This window comes from Notothenia rossii (assembly GCF_949606895.1).
Source record: "Notothenia rossii genome assembly, chromosome: 9".
Classification (NCBI taxonomy): Eukaryota; Metazoa; Chordata; class Actinopteri; order Perciformes; family Nototheniidae; genus Notothenia; species Notothenia rossii.
This window is the reverse complement of record NC_136907.1, coordinates 35,616,887-35,632,488: the sequence shown is the minus strand read 5'-3', so window position 1 is coordinate 35,632,488 and position 15,602 is coordinate 35,616,887. Positions and strand designations below refer to the sequence as shown.

At 39.1% G+C, this 15,602-nt stretch overlaps 1 long non-coding RNA gene across 1 annotated transcript; it reads right to left on the bottom strand.

The window, feature by feature from the left end:
* Positions 1 to 230: 230 nt before the first annotated feature.
* Positions 231 to 11,407, bottom strand: LOC307020419. Its single transcript, XR_013802886.1, has 2 exons — positions 8,264 to 11,407; positions 231 to 8,010 (listed from the first exon to the last, which is right to left on the bottom strand). It is a non-coding gene; the product is annotated as an uncharacterized lncRNA (long non-coding RNA).
* Between the last annotated feature and the right edge of the window lie 4,195 nt (positions 11,408 to 15,602).

The window sequence follows — 15,602 nt, the reverse complement described above, 5'->3', positions numbered from 1 at the left end:
ATTTAAATTAGTATTGGCCGTCACAGGCTGCTGTAAACTAAACACCACTCTCTCTGACAGAACACCTCACTGAGTGATTTAACAATATGTCTAACTTTCAGGTTTCTCTTTTCAGCCTGTTGGAGATTTGGAGGATGTTGCAAACCAACCTCGTCTCCGCGTGTCGTTTGACAAGCTAGGTGAATTCGGGAAAAGGGAGGGATTGATTAAGAAACACCAGAATGAATGCGAAACAATAATCCGGCTTTAATGATACAAGGTAACAATACAAAATACAAATACAAAGAAATCACGAAGCACTCTGCAGAGTACTCCGGGCTCAGGTTCTACCACGTGTGAGACAGGTCTCAGGAACGGCTGGTGAAAAACAAGAGCGCGAACCAAAGGAAAACACAGTCTTTCATACTAAAACACAGGAGGAGGAGGTGTACGTGCTTTCCCCCAGAGGTCATCTTATTGGCAGAGACCAACACATGGCCTGTCGCACCCAATCAGTGCGACACAGCAGCTTGTAGCCAGCACACACACATCTCCTTTATGGACCTTTGTCCCTGAGTCCATCTTCCCGCCTCCTGACTGCCACACACAAGTTAAAAGTATGTTTTAAGATATAGTTGTTATAGTTGGCTAAATATACGTAATACATGTTAATTACTTTCATATCAATAACAACGAGGAACACATTACCTATGCTCTTAAGCAGTATTAGAGATGCTTTTCAAATAGTCAAACTTCTCACAGGCTTACCTATAGCCCCTCCATTTGTTTGAGCTATTGTTCACATCTTTACTTCAAATAAAAGGTTTCACATTGTATATTTCCAGCTTCCTTTACACATACTGCTATTATTAACACAAAGTAACTAACCACACACCTCTATTGAAAACAAGTTGATTCCCCTGACAATTGACCTGCTGAACCTCTTCGGAATGTGTCCCTCCCCCACCTCTCTCGTCCCTGTCATAAAAACTGCTTCCATTTCATATAGAGTAATAAAAGATGTTTAAGCTAATTTCTCCACAATGTTTGTAGCCATTTAGTACCCACACATGAAAGAATAAGAACAGAGGTATAGTTGACCAGTAATCATGTAGCTCTTATATTTACTTCAATGAAAACACATACACATCTGCTACAAGATTGTGTCACGCACACCCTTTTTTTACGAGGGAAACATTCCAGAACCTTGGCCTTATCACCTCTCTCTCTATACACAAGGACTTCACCTCAATATATTGGGGGAGGAAAAAGATACTTTGTCGTTTCAAATTTAACACACATGAATGAATATACCAGATATAACTTTCCTGCCATAACACGTTACTTTAATCCTTCAAATAATTCAAATAATCCTTCAATTCCCCCTTTTTGGTCTCGCATTAACGAGACCAACACACATAAGACATTTGAAACAAACTACTGTCATTCTTTGATACTGTGTCTGTCCCCCTTCATTAAACCCTTGAGAACAGAAAACAACCTCCAATGACAGTGAAGAAACTATCAGAGTGAGAGCCTGAGTGCCAGACAGCAGCATCCTTGCGTGTTGTTGAATCATCAGGGCCCCCCCCTCAGCGGAATACGCCAACAAGGGCAGCTGATAGGGAGGGGGAGATGCGGCCTTTCCTTCAAAGGTGGAACTGATGAATCTGATCAGAGAGAAGTAGACTCCTCTGCTGCCTCGAGAAGTCCCCCAGCCCGCTGATGCCAGCTTCCAAGTCGTCTGCTGTAGGGATGTCCGCGAGGTCCTTCTCCTCCAGTCCGCTGATGCCTGCTTCCAAGTCGTCTGCTGTAGGGATGTCCGCGTTGACGATAGCCAGGTCCATCCTGATGTCCTCCAAGGTCCTAGCCGGAGTGTTCCTCGCCGCACACTGGCTCCAGTAGTACCAGATGTCCCCCTTTGCTCCTCGGCGGACGGCATGAGATGTCCTCTGGGTCACTCTGTAGAGGCCGGAGAGCCTGGGGTTGAGTCACGTAGGCCTGACGAACTCCGCTGTGTCGGCCTCCTGCTCCTCGGGTCCCCTTTTTGGCGTCAGCAACCTGTGTGGAGAAATCTGATACCCACCCCTCAAGTCTACGCTCAGGGCTTCTGGGCCCTCAGGGGTTTGACCCACCACTGGTAGGCCGCTTCAGAATTCTAATACTTGGCCTGTATCAACAAAATAAACCCCAACATCTTCAGGTGAACTAAATAACATATCTCAATAGCTCTGAATTCCTGACAAGCATCTGTGTTATTATAAATGAAATCCTTGAGATCCCATTTAAAATCTAAATATAATATGAACTGCTAATGTTTCTGGTAATGGAACAAACTAATGTTATGGATTAAAAACAACTAAAATCATGATACTGACAAAGTGAATAATTTCCAGGCGAGACTGCTTCTACCTGTCACTGCTTGGATATTATCAAGCTGAAAAATGAATACAGAAATCCAACATACTGTCATCAAATGTCTTTCTATTATGACTTTAAATTAAATGTACATCCCCATAATGATCTAAACAGTCTATGGCTTTTACTTCTTTACCAGGCTAGTTACAAGATGTTGTCTAAATTAAATTCTATCTCATTACATTACTATGTTTTAACTTAGCTGTAATATGTTCTTTCTACATTTCAAACCTCAGTTACTTTAATACCTGTTGAAATATTACAAAATGGTTTCATTATCACAGGTCACCTTCTCTGGTATTCTCATTCTGGAATTACCTCTCTCAGTAGCCCCTTGGCCACTGATTCTGCATCTGTGTTACCGGTTATAACTCAATCAATATTAGAAACATGTCAACATTCATCAAACATTATCTTATCCCCAGATAGGGAGCAGGTTAAATCTAAAACTGTCAATCAATGGTCAGATTGAACATCTGAGTTGGGGCGGCAGGTTTCTTCCAGTCCCTAAATGAAAATATCCCACACTCCCCCTTTTTACACATGTAAACATGTGTAACAAACTTCTGTATGGGAAGAAAACCTTCAGGTAACCAGTGGTTATAAGAAAATACCAAACATCATTCACAAAAGTATATCCATCATCTTTCACAGTAAACACTCCAGGGAAAATAAGTGTTCATTTCCAGCTGGCAGTCCTAAAAGAAACAGAATCTTTAGATTTTAGTTTGAGTTTTACATTTGCAAACCGCCAACTCCTGTGGGAATTAGAAACGGGTCACATGTGCATTTTTCCAAATGCGTGGAATTGTAGGAAACCTTTGTTTCCCTTGGAGCTCCAAAATAATGTATTAGTCCAAAGACATGCTCGGTTAGTTATTGTTTTAGAATCATGCAGTTACACTGATCACATGCAGAAATTCATTCACACTCACACTGTCAGGTTGTAAAGTCAAGTTTGGTCAGCCCCAGAGTCAGTCATTGATAGTGCTGTTCTCAAGTCACACTGTCAGTCAGGGTCAAAGGTCATTTGGTCTCAGTTTCATTGGCCATGTGTCGTGCTCTGCAGAGACTTTAATATTCTACTAGCTGGAGTTGTACTAGTGACATCATTGTGTTGATGTCAACCAATGCAACAAAGTTTTTCTCGTGTTCGCAGCACCATTTTCTTCAGATGTTTAACAAACAAATGATCAATACACTTTATTAATATACCGCCCCTAGGAAACACAATAACAAATGTTCTGACAAATGTTCATGCAAGGCATTCTTAAGTGAACCTGCAGAAAACGGCCTTTTGAATTAATATTCCAAATTAATCAATAATAATAATAATCCATTTTATCAATTTGCTTACCCTTAGAAGTGAACATACCTCATAATGTTACATCAGGATGTTAAACTAAGCTTTGGCCAAATCAATCATTATTACTGTTTCAGATCTAACTGGAGGTTGAACAAACAAAATCTTTTTTTTGTTTTGTTTACATCATGTAAACCACTAACATATTTCCCAATTTCAGCATCAGCCTTGTTACTCTCAAATTACATCTTAAATAGGAATATTAGGAATGAAACAAATATTTAATCTTCAGAAATGTTCTTAACAAATAGAGAGTAATGCCATCTTTCTATCTAGTGAATAGCCAACATATTTAAAAAATGTCAGATATACAAAAATAAGCCTAAATACTCTTTTACTATCAAAGTCTAAAGCTAGACCTAAGCTGAACAGTTTTGGTAATGGAAAATGTAATCTAGAAAAAAAACAAAACTGGACCTGTGTTCTTGTGTGTTCTTCAAAATACATTAGTAAATACCTTGTGAAGTATTCACAATATAACTAATCCTCTCTAGGATATGAAATCCATTCATCTTTAACCAGATACTATTTCCCTATTTATTTTTAGTTCATGATAATAATGGTATAACGTCCACACGTTTACCCTCAGCTAGTCACTATGTCAAGATTATCATGTGTGACATAATAATCAGATGTCTTGTTTGCCAAACAAGGATATTAAACCTTAACCCTTTCAGCATTCCAGACCATCATTACACAATCAGCCTCCTTTCCTAAACACTAAGCATATCGTTCTACACCACCTTCTGATAAACTCTTGCACAGTTATGCTGTAAAATCATTGCATGATTTCTTCAGAGTCTGAACAGACTGAGACCAGCCTGTCTCAAGATCTTGTCATATTGAGAACAGTCAATGATTCATTGTCCTCTTCAGCTGTAGTCAGTGGCAGGGCCCCCAAAAAGCTAGAACCGGCCCTGGTCAGTGGGCTCCAAGGAAACTCTCTCTGGCATTGGGATGTCCTGAGGGGGAAGGGACCTCTGGATCAATGTGATACAATCAGCAGACACACGTTGTCCTCTGTGCCGCAGAAATCCCCCAAAACTGCAGTACCTCTTCACACCACTGTTGCCTTGACAACGAGGCACAAGCAAACTGTGAAACCCTCCTCTGAGATGTGTTCTTTGCACAGTTCTTCTGTTTGCAATGAGCAACTTTTCACCAACACCCTGATTCAGAGTACAACCCAAAGGTGGCGCACAACTATCCAATGCTGCTGTAATCACAGCAAATCAGCTACTGAGAAAAACTCAATGTAAATCTCTCCCCCAGCGGGTGACAAAATAAAACAGCTGAGTGTCTATAAGGTCAGGAATGCTGAAACATGTGAATGTTAAACCCATTAATGGTAACAGTCTTCCTATTCTTCATTACTTCAGTTCTCAGTTAATAGGCAAAACAAAAACTTTTCTTAACCACTATAGATTCATCTTTAATCTTCTGGCTTATTCTATTCTTTTCAAATTGTTTATCTAAGTTGTGTGTTACAAGCATGGTTAGATTTGTAACAGAATACAAAACTAACTGTATCCAGCGCTATATATTTAAAACAAGTAATCTGACTACAGTTAATGAATATATGTTTGGAACACTTAAAGGAATTATTACAAAATGTAATCTTCATTATTACTAAAGCTGAAACCTAAATAAATCATCACGGAACATTTTTCTGTCCTTATTACTTAATTGTTTCAATAAAAACTAAAAGCATTGTGAAAACTCCCATTTTTGAGAACATCTCTCAACACTTTTATTCCATCTAAGCACGAATGTTTATGACAAACTCGTCCTATTCATCCCAAACGGTCTTTAATGGTATCAATTGTGAACTTTCTTAATATTAATTGTAAATGCAACGTACGTTCTCTTTAGAACAAAGACAGGATAGTTGCAGCTGAAACTGGTTAATAGCAATGTTCTGTTAACCTAGATAAGCCTGTTGTTCTTATATCTAGTAAATATATTCTTATTTTATGTTACTCCCAAAACAATATGACATTTTCCAGAATAGTAGTAACTCTATATAACCTCTCAATATATATATTTCTTCCAATGAGTTCGTTATTTCATGTCTAACAAATGTTCCTCTTTCCATGTCGTATTCTAGATGGAGAAATCCACCTATCATATTTAATTTGAATAAAACCTTAACTTTAATGTACTTCATATTCTCAGTAAATCTCTTTTTACTTTCCCCTAAGGTTACTGTATGTAACATAATTTTCCTTGAAGTATAATTAAGTACAATCCTTAGTTAATGACAAATACTATGAAATTCACAACGCAATGCAACGGTATCAATCAGTTGTCAAAGACTATATTTAAATAACAGCAAATCATTGTTTATTAATTTCAATATATCTACCACTTCAAATCACACCTTGATCTGTTAATTGTCTATGTATTTCAGTCCAACTTCAGATCACTAGAGACAAAAGCAAGCAGACACACTCCGGGCTGCTGCTGCTGCTCTCGAGAGGAAAAAGGGTGGGGGGAACTCTCACAGACAAATACTGACACCCCCTTCTCTCTCCCCCGCTGTAGCTCTCAGCCTCTCCTTTGGAAAAGGGGGGGCTTCTTTCAACAATTAACACTTCTGCTATCCTTTTATTCAATTTTTTTTTGCTTGAACCCACTGTCCTCGTAAGCTCTTAACTCACGCTCCTCTCGTTAAAATGTTCCCTTCATTATGACTTCGTAGCTATTCATCTGACTTAGGCTGTTTCTGTTACCAGTCAATATTCACAGACTTCATATCTATTGATCTGACTTACTGTCCTTGTTACCAGTAAATATTCACAGACTTCATATCTATTGATCTGACTTACTGTCCTTGTTACCAGTAAATATTCACAGAAAAAATGTTCCCCGTACAGTCTATTCAGCAACCCCCACAGAACAAAGGATTAATGAGGTCCGGTCACTTCAAAATTGCTTTTTGAAGGTTGCGTTACTCTCCTTTGGATTTTACTTATAACTCAACTTCGATTCCTATGAACCTAAGAATTGTTATTCAGATTCGTCTCCTGGATGCCGTCTGAAAACGGTCACTGGACGTCCCCCAACGAGTCTTCAGCCGTCTCCTTTCTGAAAAAAGTACGGGGCCTTTCACCTTCGTCTTACATACCTCGTTGATTCACTTTTATGTTATATAACTTTCCTACCTATCTAAAATATGTATTTGTATATTCCACCGCAACAACTATGACACCGGAATATGTCTCTGACAACTCTAAAATTTAGTTTAGCCAATTACAGACCTTCGATAGAAACAGGCTTGTCTGCTCACCTTTCAATTGAAGGATCCTCGTTTTAGTTGTCAGAGATTATTCTAGGCCTCTTCTCCGGACCATTCGTCCGCTTGCCGCTGGTGGTCTCTTCCCCGAAAACACCCCACTCAGACACGTCGGGGTCACCACTTGTTGGAGATTTGGAGGATGTTGAAACCCAACCTCGTCTCCGCGTGTCGTTTGACAAGCTGGGTGAATTCGGGAGAAGGGAGGGATTAAGAAACACCAGAATGCAAGTGAAACAATAATCCGGCTTTAATGATACAAGGTAACAATACAAATACATCACCCAATCTCCTAATCACGAAGCACTCTGCAGAGTACTCCGGGCTCAGGTTTCTACCACCGTGTGAGACAGGTCTCAGGAACGGCCGGTGAAAAACAAGAGCGCGAACCAAAGGAAAACACAGTCTTTCATACTAAAACACAGGAGGAGGAGGTGTACGTGCTTTCCCCCAGAGGTCATCTTATTGGCAGAGACCAACACATGGCCTGTCGCACCCAATCAGTGCGACACAGCAGCTTGTAGCCAGCACACACACATCTCCTTTTTGGACCTTTGTCCCTGAGTCCATCTTCCCGCCTCCTGACTGCCACACACAAGTTAAAAGTATGTTTTAAGATATAGTTGTTATAGTTGGCTAAATATACGTAATACATGTTAATTACTTTCATATCAATAACAACGAGGAACACATTACCTATGCTCTTAAGCAGTATTAGAGATGCTTTTCAAATAGTCAAACTTCTCACAGGCTTACATATAGCCCCTCCATTTGTTTGAGCTATTGTTCACATCTTTACTTCAAATAAAAGGTTTCACATTGTATATTTCCAGCTTCCTTTACACATACTGCTATTATTAACACAAAGTAACTAACCACACACCTCTATTGAAAACAAGTCGATTCCCCTGACAATTGACCTGCTGAACCTCTTCGGAATGTGTCCCTCCCCCACCTCTCTCGTCCCTGTCATAAAAACTGCTTCCATTTCATATAGAGTAATAAAAGATGTTTAAGCTAATTTCTCCACAATGTTTGTAGCCATTTAGTACCCACACATGAAAGAATAAGAACAGAGGTATAGTTGACCAGTAATCATGTAGCTCTTATATTTACTTCAATGAAAACACATACACATCTGCTACAAGATTGTGTCACGCACACCCTTTTTTTACGAGGGAAACATTCCAGAACCTTGGCCTTATCACCTCTCTCTCTATACACAAGGACTTCACCTCAATATATTGGGGGAGGAAAAAGATACTTTGTCCCTTCAAATTTAACACACATGAATATATATAAGGTGACATTAAAATGAATATACCAGATTTAACTTTCCTGCCATAACACGTTACTTTAATCCTTCAAATAATTCAAATAATCCTTCAAGCCGCAGACCCCATGTCGCCTCTTCATGTGCGTCGCTAAGTTCCTTGAACTACTTGTGTACTTTAAAGCGGCTCGGCATCGTTAACAATTTGCGAGTGATTTTTCTAGTTGACCGTCTGTAGTATATAGTGCCGCGCACATATACCATCAGGACGTTACTGATGGGGTGCGGCTGCGGAGTGATACTGTGTGTTTGGAAGTCCGCATCTATGTATCATGGCTGTAGACCTGTTAAGTAATAAAGATACCTCATACAAAGGTCTACGGATACGTTATTACTCTCCATGACCTGCGGTCAACTATATAGCATAAAAGACTATTACACCGCTTTCTTGAACAATCCGAAGTGTTGCCAAACGTTTGATTTGTAGGTATTTTTCGGTGCGCTGTGTTTCTCTTTCTCCTCAACTTCCGTGTGTGTTGATAACTGAGACTCTCGGCCTCCGTAGTGGCGAAGCAAATATCAAAGGTCTTCTCTGCTGAGCGTTGACAAGATTTTATATGAATGAATTGGGTTTTTTACCGATGCAAAGACGCTACGCAATCGATGCATCGCGAGTTCAACCCGGTTCAACCCAAACTGTAGCCGATGTGCACTCAAACCGGTGCACTCGCATCTTGAACGTTTATGCCGGTGCACCGATGCGAATCGGTGAATCTTAACATCTCTATAACACACACACACACACACACACACACACACACACACACACACACACACACACACACACACACACACACACACACACACACACACACACACACACACACACACACACACACACACACACACACACACACACACACACACACACACACACACACACACACACACACACACACACACACACACACACACACACAATGGCAGATGCAAGTATCAGCGTGAGCAGCAGCGCATTTACAACTTGGAGATATAACCACTATTTTCAATTTGTGGGGATAAAGGACGCAAAAAATATTACGGTCAAATGTAAACTTTGTGCAGGACAGAAAGCATTGTCCACATCGAATAACAGCAATGCCAATCTCCTGAAGCACCTAAGTAATGTACATGGGGCTATAAAACTAGTCGCCAAAGACCCCACCGTCTCAACCACCGGCAGTGACCCAGATGGATCAACACCATCTAAACAGCTAAAAAACGATTCTTTCAAATCGCCACATGTCACCCAGAGTCAACTAAATAGATTGCCAGGTATGTTGTTGAGGACATACTGCCCATCGCAACGGTCGAGTCTGTTGCCTTCAGAGAACTAGTCAGCAAAAAACAACACAAAAACTTGTATTTTTATTGTTATTATTTTTAAAGTAAAGTAAAGTAACTTGTTACTAGTTACTTTTATAATTTAGTAACTAATAAAGTAACTAGTTACTTTTTGAGAGCAGTAACTATAACTATTACAGTTACTTTTTTTAATTAATTTGCCCAACACTGTATTTAACTAATATTTAACTCCCTCCATCCCGGATAAAAGCACGTTAAGAAGGCCCTTTTCTCTAATTCCACAACGTTGGGTTGAAATAACATTAGGATTAACGGATTAATAGGCTGTTCGTGGTTAACGGCATACCTGCCAACCCTACCGATTTGGGCGGTAGTATACCGCTTTTGAGATGTTTCTACCGCCTACCGACTTAGCTGGCTTTCCCTACCGATTTTCAATCTTCCCAAACTATAACAAATACAAATGACACTACATAGACACTGGACTCGACTTCTGGCGGACACCGTTTGCAGCGTGTCTGTGATTGCATCATACAAACAGTCCTCTGTGTTTCTGAAAGAGAAACAACGTGCAGACCGAGGGTAACGCTGCCTTTCCTCTGCACCCCCGGGGCTGATGGGTAATCACTCCCAAAGGAGTTTAAGGGAACAGAGACGAGGCATTTGAGTCCTGCAGGATTTCCCCGTTAATATCAGTGTCTCGAAAACACATGTTGGAGACTAAAAGACATCCAGTGTTTGGTCTTTTCCTGAAGCATCCTACACCTACAGTGTCTCAACTGAAAGAGGACCACAAACACACACAAAATATAATACAATTTGGGGATTTGGGGACATTTATCTCCCATTCTTTCACTTTTTCTGACATTTTCAACACCAAACATGTCGTTAATGTCTCTGTTTAGTGAACTACAGCAATCTGAAAGCCTGTATATTATTTATATCACATTTTAACAGTAGAACAATTAAGGAAATGACTTTTTGAATGCAGTATTTTCTGATTTATGGCGCAACACAAAGATATTTCGCTCTCTGCAAACCTTTGACTCTAATATGTCAACAACATGAAGCAAGAATATGAACCTGGCGTTATCCAATGTTCACACAAGAGTTCTACATCCTGACACATCCTTCATCTACACTGTCTCAACTGAAAGAGGACCAGAAACACATTCAAAATATAATAAAATGTGTAGACTTTGGGATATTTATCTCCCATTCTTTTACTTTTCGGACATTTTACAGACCAGACATGTCGTTGATGTCACTGTTTACCAAACTACCACTTTTTCTGAAAAATGCATAAAATGATGCAATATATGTTAAATACATGGTTTATACATGTAATTACTGGGGTTCCATTTCTTCTGATTACCTAATTTGGGCGTGCACATTTGCCGCGCGCAAACCTACCTCTTTTGGATTTGGAAAAGTTGGCATGTATCTTAAACGTGTGTTGCTAATTTTATCCGGAATTCTAGCCTAATCTGTTATCTGTAATCTTCACGGAATCCACTAACATCCTTTAATACACATGTTAATTTGACTCAGATGTGCTGATAATATCCGCAATATAAATCTTTAAACGTCTTCTTACCTTTAAAAGTCCAACACGAACGGTCTATTATGCTGCAACTCTACTGCGCTGCTAGCCGCAGATAGCCCCGCAAGTCAGCAGCAAGCTAACTTCCGGGGAACTATTGAGAGCTCCACGATCCGCCATTGCTGTAAAACAACTGGTCCATTGGAGTGAACGGAGATGTCATAACTCTTCTATCTACAGTATATGGCGCTGCAAAAAACTAATAGAGATTGTTGTCCAGAAGGAGAGCATGGACTTAATCTTCAATTCAAGGTAAGACCACAATTGTAATGAAAATGGGATCTTACTAAGAAAGAACAATCCAATATTTAGATTTTGGGTATCCTTTTGTTGAACGGTCTGTTTAAAATGAATCGAAGCATCAGACTAAAAAAGCTTTTGAAAATAACCGAATATTTTGATTAAGGTCAAAATATAATATTTGTAAATCTGACTCTGAAAGAGTAAGTGCCTCACCAGCCATGAACCTCACCTTACGTCACTGGTACTTAGTATATGTTATAGTTTGGATTCCTAAAGCTTTTAGTCTACTATCCCATCATTCAAGGGTGGTTTTCACTATGAGTAATCTTTTTTTTTGGACAGACACTATAATTTAATTTGTTTTACTATGTTCAATTTACTTTAAAAATAAAAACATCTTTACTGATTCTGACACTTCTACATCCAACTCACAGATGTAACCTTGCTTTGAGAAAAAAGATTATTAATTTACCCCTTTTAGAAGTGAAGATATGGTAATTTCACCTGAAAAACAGGCTCAGGGCTAAACAGGTTAACTTTCTAAGTAAAAGCACCTAAATTACCTCAAGTCAATTTGCTTTATGTGTACATTTAAGGAAATATATACATTTAATCTATCATTGATTGTCCCCTAAAATGTATGCTCTCTGACCCAAAACACGACCTCAGATAAACAGTCATCTTTTATCTGAGGTCGTGTTTTGGGTTAGCTTTGGAGTTATCTTTGTGCACAGAAAGGGCGTAGTTACAAATGTTTGTCATGTTTCTCAGTAGTGGGCCCTTTACACAACTCGCAAATACAGTCCCAAAAGAGTGAACATGTCTCACCTTTGCCCAGTGTCCCCTTATTGCATGTGCAGTAGTCATGTGTTTTTGTGATTCTGATGCATGGTTGAAAACCAAGATTGTTGCATATAATATTATCTTATCCATAATAGTTAATGGACTGCATTCTAGTGATGCTATTTTCTGCCATATTTAAATAATACAAAATGTTGTTTGGGAGGAAGTGCCATATGTGTTCATAGCGATAACTCATTGCTAATAAACATCAGGCGAACCCACCAATCTAAACATGGACCCCACCCTTATCAGCTCATAGCAGACTGTTTCCCCACCCAAACATCTCGTACCACCCAATCACACACCACCTACAGGGTGTCACATCAGAACTGGTGGTGAACACGCGCGTGCTGAAGAGATCAACACTGTTCAGGTGCAGATATGCACCGAGCATAACATCTAAGCAGACCTTCCAAAATACCAGCTTTTCTCTGGACCAAAGGGACATGAGGTAAAAAAAAAATTCAATATTTTAGTTATGTTGTTCATTGTACTAGTTTACCAGAATTGTTCACATTTATATAATTCCAGTCAAATATGTGATCATATGGGAAACACCAGTTTTAAATCTGTATGTGGATATGTACATATATATTTGGAAACCATGGTGTGGGAGATGAGCCAATTTTAAATATGTTGCCCTCAGGGGTTGGGCTTTCAACTAAAAACGTGGCTTGTGTACGGCTCATTATGGGTACTGGTACTGTAATTTTTTAGGTGCCGGACCTGGTTGTCCTCTAGGAAACGAAAAACCTTTACTTAAGGATGTCTTCTGTCAATCAAACTGAGAATAATGAATCTATCACAAAGGGCCATGAAAATGACTTCTAAAAAAAATTGTCTTCTGGCTTATTTAATTGTCTTCTGGCTTATTTACTTGCCCCATCATACATTGATCCGAGACAAGGTAGTACATTGAACAATTGACTTTTTCAACTTTAAACCTGAGTTGTTTGGTACAGGAATGTTGTTTCTGTCTGTAATTTAAGGGCCAGTTCACAGCATTTCTCTGGAGTAACTCCATGGAACTGGTCAGCCAATTAAAAATGTTTACTTCGCTCTCCTGTGTGAAGACCCTCGTTCCACTGCTGTTCGACTGTACCTACTGTTTTCATTTCCTTTTATCCTTCCCGTTTAAGTCTTTGTGCAGGCTGTCGATATTTATGTCTTTTGCCACTGCTCTGATGGATTTTCCAGCCTTGCCATCAGTGGCACTCTCCATCTCCTTAGTATTTCTTTTGGACTTTCTTGGCATGATAGCTTTTCTCCAATGTTTAAAACATAAAAAACACATCAGTTGTGTAAAACTACATTTAGTTAGTGAGTTAACTTAACTTCAGTGCCTCAGGGGGGATTACGTTGAACCACTGATTCACTTTGCGCCACAGCCACTTTTTGGAATAAAAACGGTTTAGTTTAGTCATTCAGGCTAATCTTTGGCTAAATGATTGACATGGTTTTACACCTTGCTAAATAATATAATAATATGAATAATATGATACATATTTTCAGACCTGGATAGATTTACTGTGACACAACAGTTATCATACCTGACATGTTAACATTTACTTTGACAAGCAAAACATGGTTTATTGTGTAAAAAACACACTTACCACATTACCATCACATTAACCTGCTGTCATGTCAACTTCCATATGTTTTACATGAAAATATACCCTGAAAACTGAAAGAAATGGTAAAAAGAGTATTCAAAGAAGAGAGCAAAGGCAGAAGAAACAACAACTTATTATAAGAATGATTAAATTGTAATGTTCTGGCCAGTGTGAGAGGAGTGGCCTACTAAACAGAAAATGTGCTTTTTGCTAAATGTGTAATTCTGTTGTGAACAAACACCTGTGTCACCAAAGAAGACATAGATACTCTTTCTTAAATGACTCTGTACTTTGACCATCTCATTTGTTGTCCAATTGGAGAGGAGAGTTTCTGTGACTAGGTTTTACACAATATTGGATGCAGTGTTGAGTAATATTCTGTTCATTTTCTTGACTGACAGAGCAAAGCAACAGAAGATTTGGATGAGCAAACAGAACAGAAGTGGACAATGGAAAACTGTAAGCAATTAGAAGATGAACAAACCATAGTGGACATGAAAACCAAAATGGAGATTATTAAAAGACAAAGACAATTGACATTGGAAGTAATGGGGAAGATTGAACAACTTTGGGAAGAGGCACAAAGAGAAAGAAATGAAACTGACTACCTGGAGAAAAAAGCAGAGCAGCAACAGGAGGACATCGTCAGACTGAGAACTGAAAATCAAAAGCAGCATCTATTAATAAATAAACTGAGATCACAGATAGAAAAACATTTTGAGAAACTTGAAGAGAATAAAAATGAAGCGGCTCAAGAAAAATTGCTACTTCTTAAAATGAGAACTGAAATATATAGAGAAAAAGAGACCCTGGAAAAAAGACGTTATGAGCGACATGAGTTAGAAATGATCAAGGGTGATAAGACAACACAAAAAAGTATTGATCTAAAAGAAGCCATGGAACAGATAGAAAGGAAGCAGGAGATAACAGACAGTCTGCTCAGCCTCGTCAACACAAATAACAAAGTAATGCTTGAAACAAAGCAGGAAAAAGAACATATGGAGAACATCATTACAGACATAAAGCAAGAGTTGATTATTATTAAAAATAATAATTCCCACCATAGAGATCAACTTGAGCACATCAAGCATAATATACATTTGAAAATGAACACGATGAAGAGAAGGTGGGCAGACATTAAAAGAGCTGAGAGAGTTGAGCTGCAGGAAGAAGGAAGACACACCTTTGGCATTGTGAAGATTCACCTCTGCAAATTCCAGAAGGAGATGAAGAAGCTTTCGGATGAGCTGGAGGTGACTTTGACAGAGGAGCAGGAGCTGAAGACAGAGAGCAGTCAGATGGCAAACATTACACGTGACGAGTTGGCATGGGCCAAATCTGAAAAGGATGATATTGATCAAATCAAAACTAACATACAAACTGAGAGAGAGGACATTGAGAGGGAGAGGCAGATAGCTAGAGCCGAAATGAATGCATTGACGTGTGTGAGGGAGAGTACTGAAAGGCAAATGCAGGAGCTGGATTACAAGTTACAAAGAACAAAGAAAGAAATAAGAGAGAAGGAAGAATTGAACACTGAGATTGAAATAAAGAAAAAGGAGCTAGTAAAAATGATAAGAATGAGCAAGAGAAAAAAGAAAGAGTTCAGCAGCATGATGGAAGAGGCT